This window comes from Canis lupus, chromosome 3 (genome assembly GCF_048164855.1).
Source record: "Canis lupus baileyi chromosome 3, mCanLup2.hap1, whole genome shotgun sequence".
In the NCBI taxonomy this organism is placed as follows: Eukaryota; Metazoa; Chordata; class Mammalia; order Carnivora; family Canidae; genus Canis; species Canis lupus.
This window is the reverse complement of record NC_132840.1, coordinates 10399795-10413827: the sequence shown is the minus strand read 5'-3', so window position 1 is coordinate 10413827 and position 14033 is coordinate 10399795. Positions and strand designations below refer to the sequence as shown.

Sequence of the window (14033 nt, the reverse complement as noted above, 5' to 3'; positions counted from 1 at the left end):
GGTATGGAAAGGATATCTTCTTCTTTACAAATGACCCATTTTAGGAGAAGAGGAAGTTTTTCCATTGGCTGCATAGAAGGCAGAAGAAATAATTCCAAAAAACCTAAGCAAATGATCCACGGTAACCCAGCTAGTTAGCAGTGGGAGAGAGAACTAGAACCAGGGTCTCATATCTCCCAGCATCCTTTAGGAGGAGGAAACTCAGATAGCCGTTGTGTTATTACCCTCCTTCTCTGCACCTGCATCCACAGATCCCAGAGCCTGCCACAAGGACCTCCACAAAAGACACAGAAGATGCTTTGGAACTACTTTGTGCTGTTCCTCTCCTTTTTGACCTTTACTTGTCCCATTCAGCGTCCAAGCCTTGAAAACTGTTGCTCATCCTGCTTGGATGGGCTTCTTGTCCAGATGATAATCTGAGACACTGAGAAGGCAGAGCAGTTAAAACGTCCTGCGCTCCACCCAGTATTAAAAATACCAGAGGGCTGGCCTTACCAGCACTTCCTATCAAATCACACATGTACACATTCTTTGTTCACTGGAAAAGTATGAAAACTCTAGAAGCACATTCGAGCCTTACTGGAAGAGGAAATATGAATGCACCAATGGAGGGTTGCAGAAAAATCATTGTGAGGGAGGAGAAGGGGAGGCCCAGGCTCTCATTTGTGTAAACTGGCTAAACCATTCTTCCATAATACATGCTTGCTCTGAGGCCAACATATAGGTAAAAACGTGAAGGGCTTCATAGGTATCAACAGAGAACAATCCCTCCTTTCGCCCCAAATGGGTGATTTGATACACTCAGGAGCAGAGATTTGCAACAACGCGGTATTCCAACCAGTGAAAGCCATTCTAGAGCACTTTCACAAACAGAGGGGTCTGAAGAACTAGCAAGCTCGTTATTAACGGTTAAGGCAACTACAATGATTGATAATGAAAACCTACTTTTTTTCTGAAATAAATTTGAGCTGCTTTTTTTTTTTTTTAATTAGTTTATCCTCAGTTTGCCTGGTCTGAGACAAGGCTCCTTGCAGAGGATTTCAGGAGGATGGAATGCACGAAAGCACTATTTTCCAGAGGCTGCAACCCTGGGAAGAAGAGGGTCTAGGGGATAGATGTGAAGGTATAGGAAGAGCTTGCCCATGTTCATTCTCCCTGACTTCTCCACAAAGTCCCTCCAAAAAGCCAAAAACTGGACTAAGATATTCCTGGGAGCAAGGGTTTGGCTTGGGATTAAGGAGCAGGACACTTGTAAAAGAGCCAGTACAAGGAAACATATCTGAACACTGTATTGGATCACTAAGACCAAAAGTATTACATTTATTAAAGTTTCAACAATAACTGATGAAATAAAAGATAACAGGGAAAACAAGCATGGAATCCAGAGCAATAAGTGTGATCAAGGGATTTCAGGAGTATTATCAACTATGAAGTCAGAGGAAGAATCACTAAAGCCTCACCCCTAAATTCCCATCACCTTCCTATGAGAGAATTTCCTTGCATTAAGGCACTGCAACTTACACATAAAATTTTAATATGGATACGAAGGTTCTTTTCCAAATGGCTGGAGTTTCCAATCTCTGAGCCAGAAGAGAGGATAGCGTGGCCAAAAAGAGTTGGATGGGAGTTGAGATGTCAAATGTCTTTTGTTCTCAAATCTATGGGCTCTTGGGTGATAGAACTATATAAATCCTGCATTGACACAAACAACATACTGGGGACTCCTGATTTAAAAATAGTATGACGAAAATGTTCCAAAACCACTTTACACAAACTCACGGTGGTAAATGGCAATCTCTTGTGCCACAAGGAGTTCTTCTGTCTGACATTTGAAAGCCATTTGGAAGGGAAATGGGCACACACTACAAATGGTAGAGGAAACGAGGTAAATAGAGCCAAGGCCTCTTCCCCTGAGTCTGGCCTAGGGAACATTTAGGGTCTTCTCTCGGAGGCTTGTACACAAAAGCTCAATTCAAAATTCTGAGCTGAAAGCCAGAAAAAAAAAAATCCAGATTAAACTATTTTTTGGTTGTCAGGAAACAACCTGCTTATTGATTACATCTCAACCCAAACTTAGGCTCACAACCTGAGTCTATGTGCTTATCAAAGATCCTGTTCTTAACCGAATTTTGTAAGTTCTCAATACTTCCTCAAGTTGTCCAGACTAGAGCCAACAGGACTCAAAAGCTAGCAGCAGGGTTCCACCCTCTGTGACCTTCTCCGCACCATCTGGTCATTTCCCAGGTCTTGAGTGGGTCAATGCCCCAACCTGCTAACCAGATGCCCTCTCCCTCCCAAGTGGCATTGGCTGTAACCCCAGGATTCCACCCCTGGCACCTGCCTAATAAAAAGCAGTAAGAGGAGGTGGGGCTGGGTAGACCAGTGAGGACTCCACTAGGGCAAGCCAGTCAGCCAAGGACATGCTTTCCCTTCAGAAGAGAGTAGATGTTTTCATTTGGAGAAGGAGAGAGTATAATTTGTTCCTGACCCAGCTAATTAGAATACCCTCAATTGGGATCCCAATGTATTTAATTAAATTCACTGTAATATATGAAGAATCCACCAAGGCACAAGTCCCAGTGGAACACTCAATAAAGGAGCTGCCTCCTTTCAGAGTTCTTGCTCTTCTCGCCAGGCAGGAAATTTTTCTCCCACACAAATCCTGGACTCTCCAGCCCTCTGTCTACCACAGAGACCTCCCATCCTTGGGGATGGGTGGACCCAGTCTTTACTTTTTCCACTTTTCTGTGCTCTGCAGGTAAGATTCTTAACTGTTTACCTCCATCAGGTCAGGTGCACAGTTTGAAAAAAAAAAAAAAAAAAAAAAAAAAAAAAAAAGAACAACCCAACAACTTCAGTGCCTAGTGTGCTATGAAGTACCCATGGTACCCGTGGACTCCAAGAAAACCGGCTGCTGTGCACCCTGGGCAAAAGTCGGCTCTGATTCCCTTCTAAGTGTCTGTTAATACCTCAGTGGCTATGCTCACACACACACACACACACATAGAACATGCCCTATCCCAGGCCCTTAACCTATAGATGATTAAGACCATGACTGTGGTGACTTGGACGACATGCCAAGGGGACAGGAGGGAAGGTATCACTTTGGCTTCACTATCATTGTGAGACTATGCTGGCCAGACCAGTGAAAATCACTGGCTTACTCAAGAAAAACTGCCATCTACCCACAAACTAATAACGATGAAGCAGCAGCAAGACCAATGAATAAATTGAGAAAGAAAAATCAACTTAGCTCAAGAATAGTGGCAACTGAGGTCTACACAAACTCACTCGGACCTGTGACCTATGACCCCTTGAACCAGCCCAAGGGTTCCCTTGATTCTCCTCAATGTCACTGGCTGGTTTAAAAAGTGCTTGCAAGACACTGGGGGTGTGTGAAGTGGTTCAGTCATTTCCAGAAACAGAGACCTCCATGTTTTGGCAACATGATTTACTTTCGAAGATTCAAAGAAGTGTAATGACCCCTAAGAAGGAAATAAGCATCTAGTTTGACTATCAGTGGAAGTAGAAGGGCCCAACATTCTCTGACTTTTCCAAATTACCACCATGCAGCAGATAACAGACTGTCCTCACCGTGAGCAATTAGGTCCCTGTCACACACACACGGGCAGCCAGTGCTTTTTCCTGAAAACAAGGGAGTATGGGCTCACTTAGATTGTTCAAGGACCTCTTCCCCAGCCTCTTCCTGGTCTTGCTGGAGCTCTTCTAAAATGCTTGTCCCATCTCGATTTAGCTGGAAGGTGACACTCCTGTGCCATGGACATGGAAACACCTACTGGCCTCCCATCTTCCCCTGTGGGTCTAGCTTGGGGGTGGTGGGAGGAGGAGAGGGAAAGGCTCAGAAAGAAAACCCCTCCCTGTAATAAAAAGCACCTCCAACAATGAGCCTGGTACATAAATCCAAGTGCAAAAAGCAAATTAATAATTAAAAAAGAATGGAGAGGAAAGAAGGCAGCCTGTGTTACTTTGTGACTCTACGCCATTAATATGTGGTGCTCGTTCACCCTGGCCAACAACTGGAAGTCAAAGAGAGGAAAAGAAGGCTCTTGTTAGAAAATAATTCATCGTGAAAATCAAAAAAATGTGTTCCTGTTACTTGTTTCCCAGGAAAACTAACCAACTTCTGTCAGAGAACATTGATTTCTGTAAATCTGGTGGGGCCCTGCTCCTTCCTCCTCCCCAGTGATAGAAACTTCTAACATCTGGTTCTTCATGCATGGAATGCAAAATATTGATCAGGTTTTGTCAAAGCCTTCCCTTTAAAGCAGAAATGGACAAAGTACATTCACATACACATACTCACAAATGAAAACACACAGGACTCATAATGAAGCTTCCTCAGGGGAGTAACACCTGTTACTATAAACACGCCCTCACCCACCCTCTCACGCTTTTCTGCGCATCCAACAAATCTCTGTTCCTTGAGCATGTGGAGCCCTGTGATGGATGGCGTGGAGCAGCTCCGAGACATCCCCCTGAGCAAAGGGGCTACCCCAGGGGATACCAGAAACCGAGAGGCATCTCCATAGCAGGCATGCAGTGTGAACCCCAAAACACTTGTTGAGGTGCATGTGAAGTGTATCCAAGCAAGGGCAGCTAGGCGGGCCTCCCAATCCGTAAAACTGAGGTCCTGGATGGAGGCGGCCACCGTTGCATCGGCCTTCAGAGGGGACACTGCTAACCACAGTGTGCCAGGGGCTCCAGCTTCTGCCCTCTGGGCAAGGACTATACAAATCATTACCACTTCCAGTGAGAAGGAACAGGAAGATGAAGGTCCAGTTAGTTTACAAATTCCCCAAATCGTAAGATAAAATAAGGAAGACATAAGTGACTGTCGTGCCCATTCACGGCATGGACTGCTAAGAAAACACCCACGGCGACTTGTGATCTTTTCCTCCAGCTCATGATGAGGTGGGTAGCATTTGGCTCCTGTCCTTGGAGAAATCCAAAACTCATAGAGGTCATGGGCCTCCCCTCCAGGTCTCAAGAAGAAGAAATAGGACTAGAAGCTGAGGCTTGATGCCAAGTCCACAGCCATCTGACTACATGGCGCTGACTGCAGGGGCATTCTGGAACATGAGATTCCCCAAACCCAGGTATTCCCCTTGAACGCTGAAAAAATAAATTGTTGCAGGTATAATGCGACTGGGAATGGAGGCAGTTAATTTTTTTTTTTTTTTTTGGCAGTTAATTTTTTAATCAGTGGTTATGTTACAGATTCAAGCTTAATGTCACATTCTTAGGAAACCTTCCAGAAGATCAACCTAAATATATATGTATTTTCTGTTTAATGTTGGCTTTTCACCCACTCATGCCCTCATCCTTGGCACATGCTAATTTAGTCCTATTTCGCTGTAGGAGCCCTGCAGACACCATAAGATACAAGTCCCAACCATGATTTATAAGAGAAAGTGAAAGGAAGTAAAAATGTTCCCTTAGATCAATCCATTTAATGTTACTCTGACCTATTTTCTGGTTTCTAGGCCAGACTCTGGACAAGCCATGAGTGTTCATTCTCTGTATCTGAGCTCTGAGGCCGAAGGTGAGACTTCCCATCCCTGTGTCTTTTCCCCCTACCTGAATGACATCTCCTGATTCAGAAGTCTCCATACTAGCGTTTCCTTGAGAGACATACAGTATATCCTCTAAGGAATCTAACAACAAGAAATCTAAATATGGCCTCTTGTGGAATGCTGATGCCTTCACATAATAGATTTCATTCCCCTCTGTTAGGGCAAACTCCAGAAAGGAGAGGGAGCTTATTAGGTATACAGGAGTTCTCCTGAACCAAGGGGGGCCCATCAGAACATGAGGTCATAAGCCAAAAGAGGGCTAGTTTCCATGAGGGTCAAATGAGCATCTAGACACAGAGCAAGGAAGCTGAAAGAGGTTATGTAGTGGGTGAAATCACAAAGTGGGTCCCACAAGGTGAACATCAAACTGACCACCCTCCAGAATCTACCAAAAGCTCATAGGATCTGAAAATTATCCCTTTGCTAGGATAACATACTGGCTACAGAACCTTCCCCACTCATTAAGATGTATTTCTTTGCTAGTACTACTTTCCAGCTCCCGTAGATGTCAACTCCCAAATAAAAATATGGGCCACCATCTACGCACTACTCTAGCGTGTCCTCCTTCAGCTCCGTGACAAAATGTTGCCAATGCTGGTGGTTTAAGGTACACTCTGAATTAAGGCAACCCGGTGGAAAACCCTAACTCTGTGCTACCTTGGACAAGTTATATACACTGCTGGGCCTCAGTTTACTCACATGCAATACTGGGATGGTTAACAGACCTTCCAGAGAGCACTGGTGGGGGGATTCAATGGGATAATCCATATGAACTGCTTAATTCAGTACCTGATGCACGGTTAACCTTTATAATAAGGCTACCATTATTATTATCATTATATATTTCAAATTAGTTAAGGTTTGCGATTAGAGATAGAAATGGGAAAAAAAAAATGAAGTACTACTGAATTTACCTATTTGACATTTCTCTCCATACAACCGTGCCTGTCCCACACTCTCTGGGACCCTCACCCCCAACCCCCAAAGAGGAATCCCTAGCCGACAGTAAAGAATCTGTGACCAATAGAAATTATAACATGGAGGGGATACTGAACCACACAGGACCAACTTCTTCCTTGTAAAACTCCTTCCTTGTACTTAATTTTAAGTCACTCGTCCAAAGCTATGCTACTGCTGCAGGCACAGCCAGGATCCACACCTCCAGCCCATGCCTTTGCCTCAGAACTGTATCTGTTTACCGGGTCTCTTTCCCCTTCAGGGTGTCACAGTATAATGAAAATCAAGAACCATATTCTTTATCATGTCTGCCAACATCCCAGGTGATGACGAGGTAAAGGAAAGAGAACCCAGCTGAGATGGCTGATCGACACGCCCCTGATGCCCTCAATCTGCTCTGAAGGATTTATTTTATCTCCAATCCCGTAACAGTCAACACAGCAGAGAAAACCATGCCTGCTGGTCAAAACAGGTGCGTTACTTCATATGTAAAGTGAAGATGTTTATACTTGCCCTGTCTTCCTCAGAGGCAATTTTCAAAACCACATGAGAAAACAAACGTGCAAATCCTTCGGAGGATGTGAAGGACTACCCAAGTATTTGGCACGGCCGTCATCTTTCCACCTTGAGCCCACATTTTGCTTCCTTGCTCCTGATTGGCAGGTACAACCCCATGGGCTTGGTTATTAATGATGCAGATGGTGTTCTAGATCAGTGGTTCTCTAACTGGAACGCGTACCAGAAGCACCTGAGGGTATGTTATGCTAGGATTGTAGGGGGGCACCCCAGGGGTTTCTGATTCACCTGGTCTGGGGTGGGGACCAAGAATTTGCATTTCTAACAATCTCTAGGGAGACGCTGATGCTGCTGGTCTGGGACCACACTCTGAGGGTTGTTGCTCTGGACAGCAACTGCCACATAGCAGAGACCCCAGGGAGAAAACATGGAGACAGTCCCCTGGAAGAAGAAAAATTTCCAGAGTTTAAAATCTCTGCACCCACCTTTTCCCAAAGAGTATTTCAGATTCTAGCAAACTGCACTAGATAAATCATGCGATGATGCTGGCACACAAGAAGTCACCTCTTTAATGAAAAAGTCACACGGAAGCAGCTGCCTGCTACTGGCCTGCTCCAGATACTTCATAAAAGTAGGAATTGGCCCTATTCATCTCCCTCGCCCCTTCTGCACCTGCAGTCTGAAATTTCCTGGGGCCGTCGCTGAAAGCGTGACTCTTGATGGCGAAGCATGAGGCATCACTTTTTCCTCGTGAGTTCGCCACCCTGCTGAGCACACCTGTCCAGATGTCTGGCTGGAACTGAGCCCACGGAAGAATTTCAACCAAATATGAGAAAAACAAAACGGTCTTTACAATTCCTCCCACGCTCCTGAACTTTCCGGCCGTTGCTGCTGAGAGCGTGAATTTGGCGCTCAAACCTAGAGGCCTGTCTTGATCTCCTGTGAGTCGCTGACAAATACCCTCATCACCTTCATTATGAGAGAAGACAAGAGGCAGCCAGCGTGAGATGGACAATGGGGGGGGGGAGTTAAGGGGGGCAGGGAGCACACACGGGCTGACTTCTTCCTTCTAAGAGGAGCTTCATTTATTTTTTTATTTTCTTTGTCCCTGAAAAAGAAAATGGGAAGGTGGCAAGGCAGGGGTGCAAATCCCCTCTAAACAAATGCCTCCGATGTCATCACCGTGGCTGCTCAGGCACTCGACCCTTTCTCTTCCGTTCCCTGGATCCCGCTGAAGGCTAAAGAAGCCGGGGAGGTGAGGCTCGTGGGTGGGGGGCACGGAGGGAGGGAGGGAGGGAGGGCGAAGAGGAGACGCTTCTTTGGAGGAAGCAGAGCCGGGTCTGAGAGGCCAGGAGCTGGCGGCTGCAGCGGGGACAGCCACGTGGCAAGAGGGGATACAGTTTTGCGAAGGATGACACGGCTAGTTTCTCGGCCCTGCTTTCGGGTTCCCCCATAAATAACCCAGACAAACACCCAGTGCACGGGGTTGTGCTCTCCTCCCCACCCCCTCCCCCCTTTTTAGGTCTCATTAAAAGCCGATACTGTTCGGCCTCAAGATGGAGAGCTCAGCATGGATTTTACTGAACGTTAAATCAACCAGCAAGCGTAGCCAGCAAACTCTGTGGCACTTTAACTTTAAATAATGCAATAATTATTGAATTTCCTTTTTATAACTCAAGTGCTGGAATGTAAACAATGGGGCTGTAATTGCAGGAAGGGGGGATCAATAGAGGCAATCGTTTTCAGCCATGTTAATTGTAAATACAATTGCTCCAAGATGTCAGCCTTGTTCTTCTTGCTCCCAGAATCATCCTAACGGATGACAGAGTCCAACTTTCCCATTACAGCTGTTCGTTCCTTTAAGAGGTTCTCAATCAGGTCTGATCAATCTGTCAAGATAATGCATGGAGTAAGTAAGACTCTTCCAAACACAGGCTCCCAATCAATAGCCCGGACCAGCTTAATGAGGTGGGGCTCAGGCCCAGAGGGAGGTAACGGCCCCCAGCCTGTGCCTAGGTTTGGCAGGCCGGCTTCCTCGCATGGCCCTGATAAACAGATCAGCCCTTAATGAGGACATTAGTTATGCATGCTTCAGCAAGCAGCAAGGCATCCATCCCTTGGGACCGACGGACAGAAAACAAAATAGATTAACAGAAAACAATATGGTGCCAAATTAGGTCTAACTGAAGACTTTTCCCTCCTTCTTCTGCTTTCTTTAATTGTCCAGCAGAGTGGAGGACGTCGATTAATCATTCCATTGGGCATGAGCGCAAAGACCGGGAGCCCTCACTGGGCTGGACTGGACTATATCTGGGTGTCTGCTAGCCTGCCTCAGTTGTCACTGAATACTGGCACCCTCATCTCCTCAACACCATTTCCAGATCACGAGGGGAGGGCCTCTCACCGAAGGGTCCCACACCAGCCAGCAGGAGAGAATGAATACATGATGGAATCCTCAAGTCCCACTGCCAGACTGTGGGGGCCAGGAACTGAAGACAGGCAGGAAGAAAACCTGCTACCCCTCCCAGCTGGCACTGGTTTTTGGGATCAAGTCTGGGTCTTGAGAACGGTTGCTCCCTCACAGAAGAAGGGGTGGCAAGTCAAGAATCTGGAATCCCACTTCATGTGGCCCAGCACCCTCTTCCAACAGCACAGGTGCCGCAGGAGGCTGAGTTCTCAAAAGGATAATCCAGGAGGGCTTCATGGGGGTGGTGGAAGAGCGGTCTCCCCTCCCTCGGAAGCCACAGTGGGGCTTCACGTCTGTTCTCACTGACTGGTTGTGGAGAGCACGCCCTGCCGAAGTCTGTGAGAAAGGCCACACTAAGGGAAGGTCTCACCTACATTGTAGCAGTTCCTTTTCCCGGTGGCTGGGTTTCCCAAAAAGGGGTTCTCCAAGTACAGCCCCTGGGCCTAGAGCATCAGCACTCCCTAGAAACCCCTCCAGACCCACAGGAGTCCGGGGGTGGGCCCAGCCATCTGGGTTTTAATAAACTCTCCAGGTGATTCCCACAAGAGCCCATGTGAGGGTCACCATCTCAGAGGGTTAGGCAAGGCAGCTTTGAGCAGGGAGGACCACAAGACTGCAGAGAGTCAGCAAGCTGGTCTCTTGTGGATCAGTAACAGCTCAGGGTCTAAGATACAGCTAGAAACCTACACTTTCGCTGAGGTTTGGATCAGCGCCCACCACCCACCTGCTCCAGAATGCGAAGCCTCTGGCACTAATGACACCAAAGGAATGAGGAGGCACTTGTGAGAAGTCTATTTTATTAGTGTGGAAAGATCACGGAGTGGCCCATACCACCCAACTGCAAACGTCAACAGTCTCATAACGTGATTGAAGTAAAATGAGAATAACCGGGTCTTTATAGATTATCCGGGTGAGAACAGAAGACAATAAATACACAGCTGGAGAAATCAGACCCCTCGTTGGTGTGAAGGCCCAGCTCACAGGCCATTCCCTCTCCCAAGGCCTCCCTAATGCTCAGATTCCATCTCTCCCCCACTGGGTCCCCCTGCCCACCGGTAGCAACTTCCATGCTCTACTTTTCTCACTAGGTTACGAACCACCACTGGCTTCTCTGCTGCCCCATGAACAGCAACTCACAGGCCGGGAGACCCAGCTGTATCTTGCTGTCTCAGCACAGCTCCTGGCCTACAGTAGGTAGTTAAACATTATTGGCGGAAAGTCTGAACAAACGAGAAAAATTCTCCAATGCTTCATTGTGACTCTTGGTCTTGAGCTTGTAGACCTTTCCATTCTAGCCCAGACTCTATCCCTCCACCTCAGCTTTCAATCCTCCACTCCGTCCCACACTTGACACACACAATTTGCCTCCTGGTGCTTGCTGCCCACCTCACCCACCAACCCTACTCTTTCTGGTCCCTGTTCTGGGTGTGGGGGGGGGGCTTTTCCTGACTGGAAACCCTCCCAAGCCCCGCCTCCAACCTGCTGAAAGGCGGCAGGGCTCTGCAGGTGGGGAGATGGCAGGGCCACCTGGATGCCTTCCCCACCACACCCAAGCTGGAACCCTCCTCTCCAGAGCCCTGGAGGCGATCCCCAGCTTGGTGTCCCGCTAATCGCTTTCAGGCACAGCTTTCACTCGGTTCCACAGTGGGCTCTACATTCCTTGATGGCCAAGACAGGAGGCTGGGACTGAGAGAAGAAACATGTTTGCTAATATTTACCACTTGCTTGAATAAGATTTCATGGCGGGATATAATTACTGTAAATGGCTGTAGGCCGTGACTTCATTTTTCAGGATACTAATCGCAGAAGTGCTTCTACTCGCCCACTCCGAATCTGCCGACGTGTCCCCCAGCCAGACAACAACTTAGTTGGTCACCAGCACTCTATCCTTCCATTTTGTCTACATATTTACACAGCTTTAACCCCAACAGGCCCTTTCAGGAGAGCTCTTTACTATTTGACTGACAAGTAACTACAAGACTTGGATGTGCTGAGAAGCATCTAAGCAGAAGATCACAGACAACAGGGACAGAAAGCTAAGTCCACAAACGCCTCCCGGGGTGAGGGAGTCACTCAAGCCGTCGGGACCCTGAAGATGAGACGGTGGCATCTGCTAGATCTGCTATGTCTTTACAGATTAAAAATAATAGAGGACGACTTTTAGCTCTAAACGTGCAGTGTCTCCAAGCACCAAGGTGCAGACACCCGAAAGGAGATGGCTGGATGGGCGCTCCTGGGACACAGGCCCAGCAGCGGGACTGTCCCCGGGGTGGGGAAGTCGGAATGAGGACTCTGTTGTTTGTTTGTTTTTTAAACATACACACAGAGGCTCCTCTTCATTTTCTTTCCAAACTTCCCATCTTCCTCTACAGCTGATGGCTGCTGAGGACTGCTCCTGCAGGGACCCTCGATTCTCGTCGCTCCCTTAAAAAAATGGGTTACGTCTACTTCCATGTATTTCCAAACTCTGAGACCTGTGAAGAGGTGAACGTTCTCCACCTGGACTTCGATGAGCTGCTGTCCCTTCCTGGTTTATGCCCAAACTCCCGGCTTCCCAGCCTGCTCACTGCTGCCAGCCCAGCTCCCCGAAGACCCTCCCCAGAGGTTCCAGGCATGTGCTGGGAGGGCCCACCTCCAGAGCTGCTCTTGAGCCCCCCCTCGAACGTGGCTGTGGGGTCAGTCAGAGAGGTGGGTTTTTTGTTTGTTTTAGCTTATTTTAAATAGTGAAATATGGGGAGGTTTTTCCTCAGCAAGTCCACATTGATCAAGACATCCTCCCCTTAGAGTCAACCAGTTCATTCTGCTTCAGAGGGCCCAACAACCAGTGAGGAGGTGGGAAGGACCCCAATTAAAGACTTGCCACAGACAGATGACAGTCTGCAAATCCTGCTAGAGAACCAGGTGCCATTTTCGTCAGTAAAATTTAAGCTCCAGAAAACTGAATTTAAGAAGACAGCACTGGAAACTTTTTTTTTTTTTTTTTTAGCAAAATGGCACAGGGTTTAGAGGAGGCTGGAGATAAGTAAGGTAAGCAAGAATACTGCTAAGATTTCCAGCTCTGGGGCACTCGGATACCACTGCATGCATTACACACATTAGCAGTTACTGTTTCTGGTGTATGGTGACATCTGGACACAAACCTGCCAGTGCTTTCTTCCTAGGGATACAGCATGAAGCCAACTGACCACACCAACTGGCGGGTGACGTCTTTGGAATCTCAAATCCAGTAACCTGCTCTGCAAGTATTAATACAAACTACAGATACTTTTTTAGGGGGTGTTTTAAAGGCTTAAGTCCTAAAACATCAATTTCTCAATGACCTTTCCAGATTACATTATAATGACATGAAGCCAAAGGAACCGACAGGCAGTTCCAGCTTCTGGTAAAACCTGTATTTTTATGGCCGTTAGTGGCCTTTCTTTCAGCTCTGGATTCATTCATTGCCCATCTGTCCATCCACATTCCTGTTTCTGGTTTCCTCAAATAACAATGATGGAATGATTAATCTCTAAACATCATGGTCATTCTCTGTACATAAGAACGGTCGTCCACTACAGTGCTTTGCACCCATCACTCCCTTGTACCACCCTTGTCTCCTCCTGGGTCCCTCAGTGGTCTGTTGTGTGTGTCTGTGTGCATGTGTGTGTGTATGTGTGTGTGTGTGTTGGGACGGTTGGTTCTTGCCATTCCATCCTATACATACTTCCATTCCAGCTCAGCCAAATCCTGCCGCCCTTTCTGAACATCCCATCTCCCGGGCTCTGCAAGTGGGGAGATGGCAGCGCCACCTGGATGCCTTCCCCACCACACCAAAGCTGGAACTCTCATCTCCACAGCCCTGGAGGCGATCCCCAGCTGTGTGTCCCATCTCCCACCCTGTTTCTGTCTACAGTGATTCTTTCCCTCTTGAACTCAGAGACTTATTCTCTCAGCACATCTTTTCCCCCACGGACACCCTAGATGCTGGTATGGTAATAGCATCGTGTTTGAGGCATATTCTCCAATGAGACTAGAAGGTTCCTGAATTAAGAGCCTATGCGCCCTCCCATGGCCACACAAGCGTCAGGTTATTCTATAGCAAGAACATGGGCTTAAGTCAGGAGCCATACAGAGGAGAGGGGGCTCTGACACTAAGTGCTCCCTTCCTTCGACAGTGAAATGGAGTAACACCACCTCACAATGAGGAGCCATGAGACTCCCGGGAGCACATCAGTGGGAATGTACTTCCTAAGTGGCCAAGTAAACAATTTTTTTTTGAAAAAGGGGTCAGGTGACGACAATTGGTTGGAAGGGGCACTTGAAGACTCAGAAAGCCTTCCTCACCAGCTGATTTCATTGGGGTCCTAGGTCTGTCTACACGAAGGTGAATTAATTACTTGATTGCCTGTTCACTTACCTCACTAACGAAATCACGGGTGTTTCAGGGGAAGAACCTGTCAGGAGGACTGGCTTGCCTCTGGGTGTGAGTGCTGCTGGTGCCAGCTGCATTCGCCAGTACC

At 47.4% G+C, this 14033-nt stretch overlaps 1 protein-coding gene and 1 long non-coding RNA gene across 36 annotated transcripts in view; one reads left to right on the top strand and one right to left on the bottom strand.

Annotated features, from left to right (window-relative positions):
• The window catches only part of ZFHX3 (zinc finger homeobox 3), a 524735-nt gene that overhangs the window by 98488 nt on the left and 412214 nt on the right, over positions 1–14033 (bottom strand). The gene's annotated exons all lie outside the window — the stretch shown is intronic.
• Positions 8108–13047, top strand: LOC140628174 (uncharacterized). Of its 2 annotated transcripts, XR_012026551.1 has the most exons (4): positions 8108–8322; positions 11907–12222; positions 12696–12772; positions 12863–13047. It is a non-coding gene; the product is annotated as an uncharacterized lncRNA (long non-coding RNA). The 2 variants fall into 2 exon arrangements; XR_012026550.1 differs by having other exon boundaries at positions 12696–13047.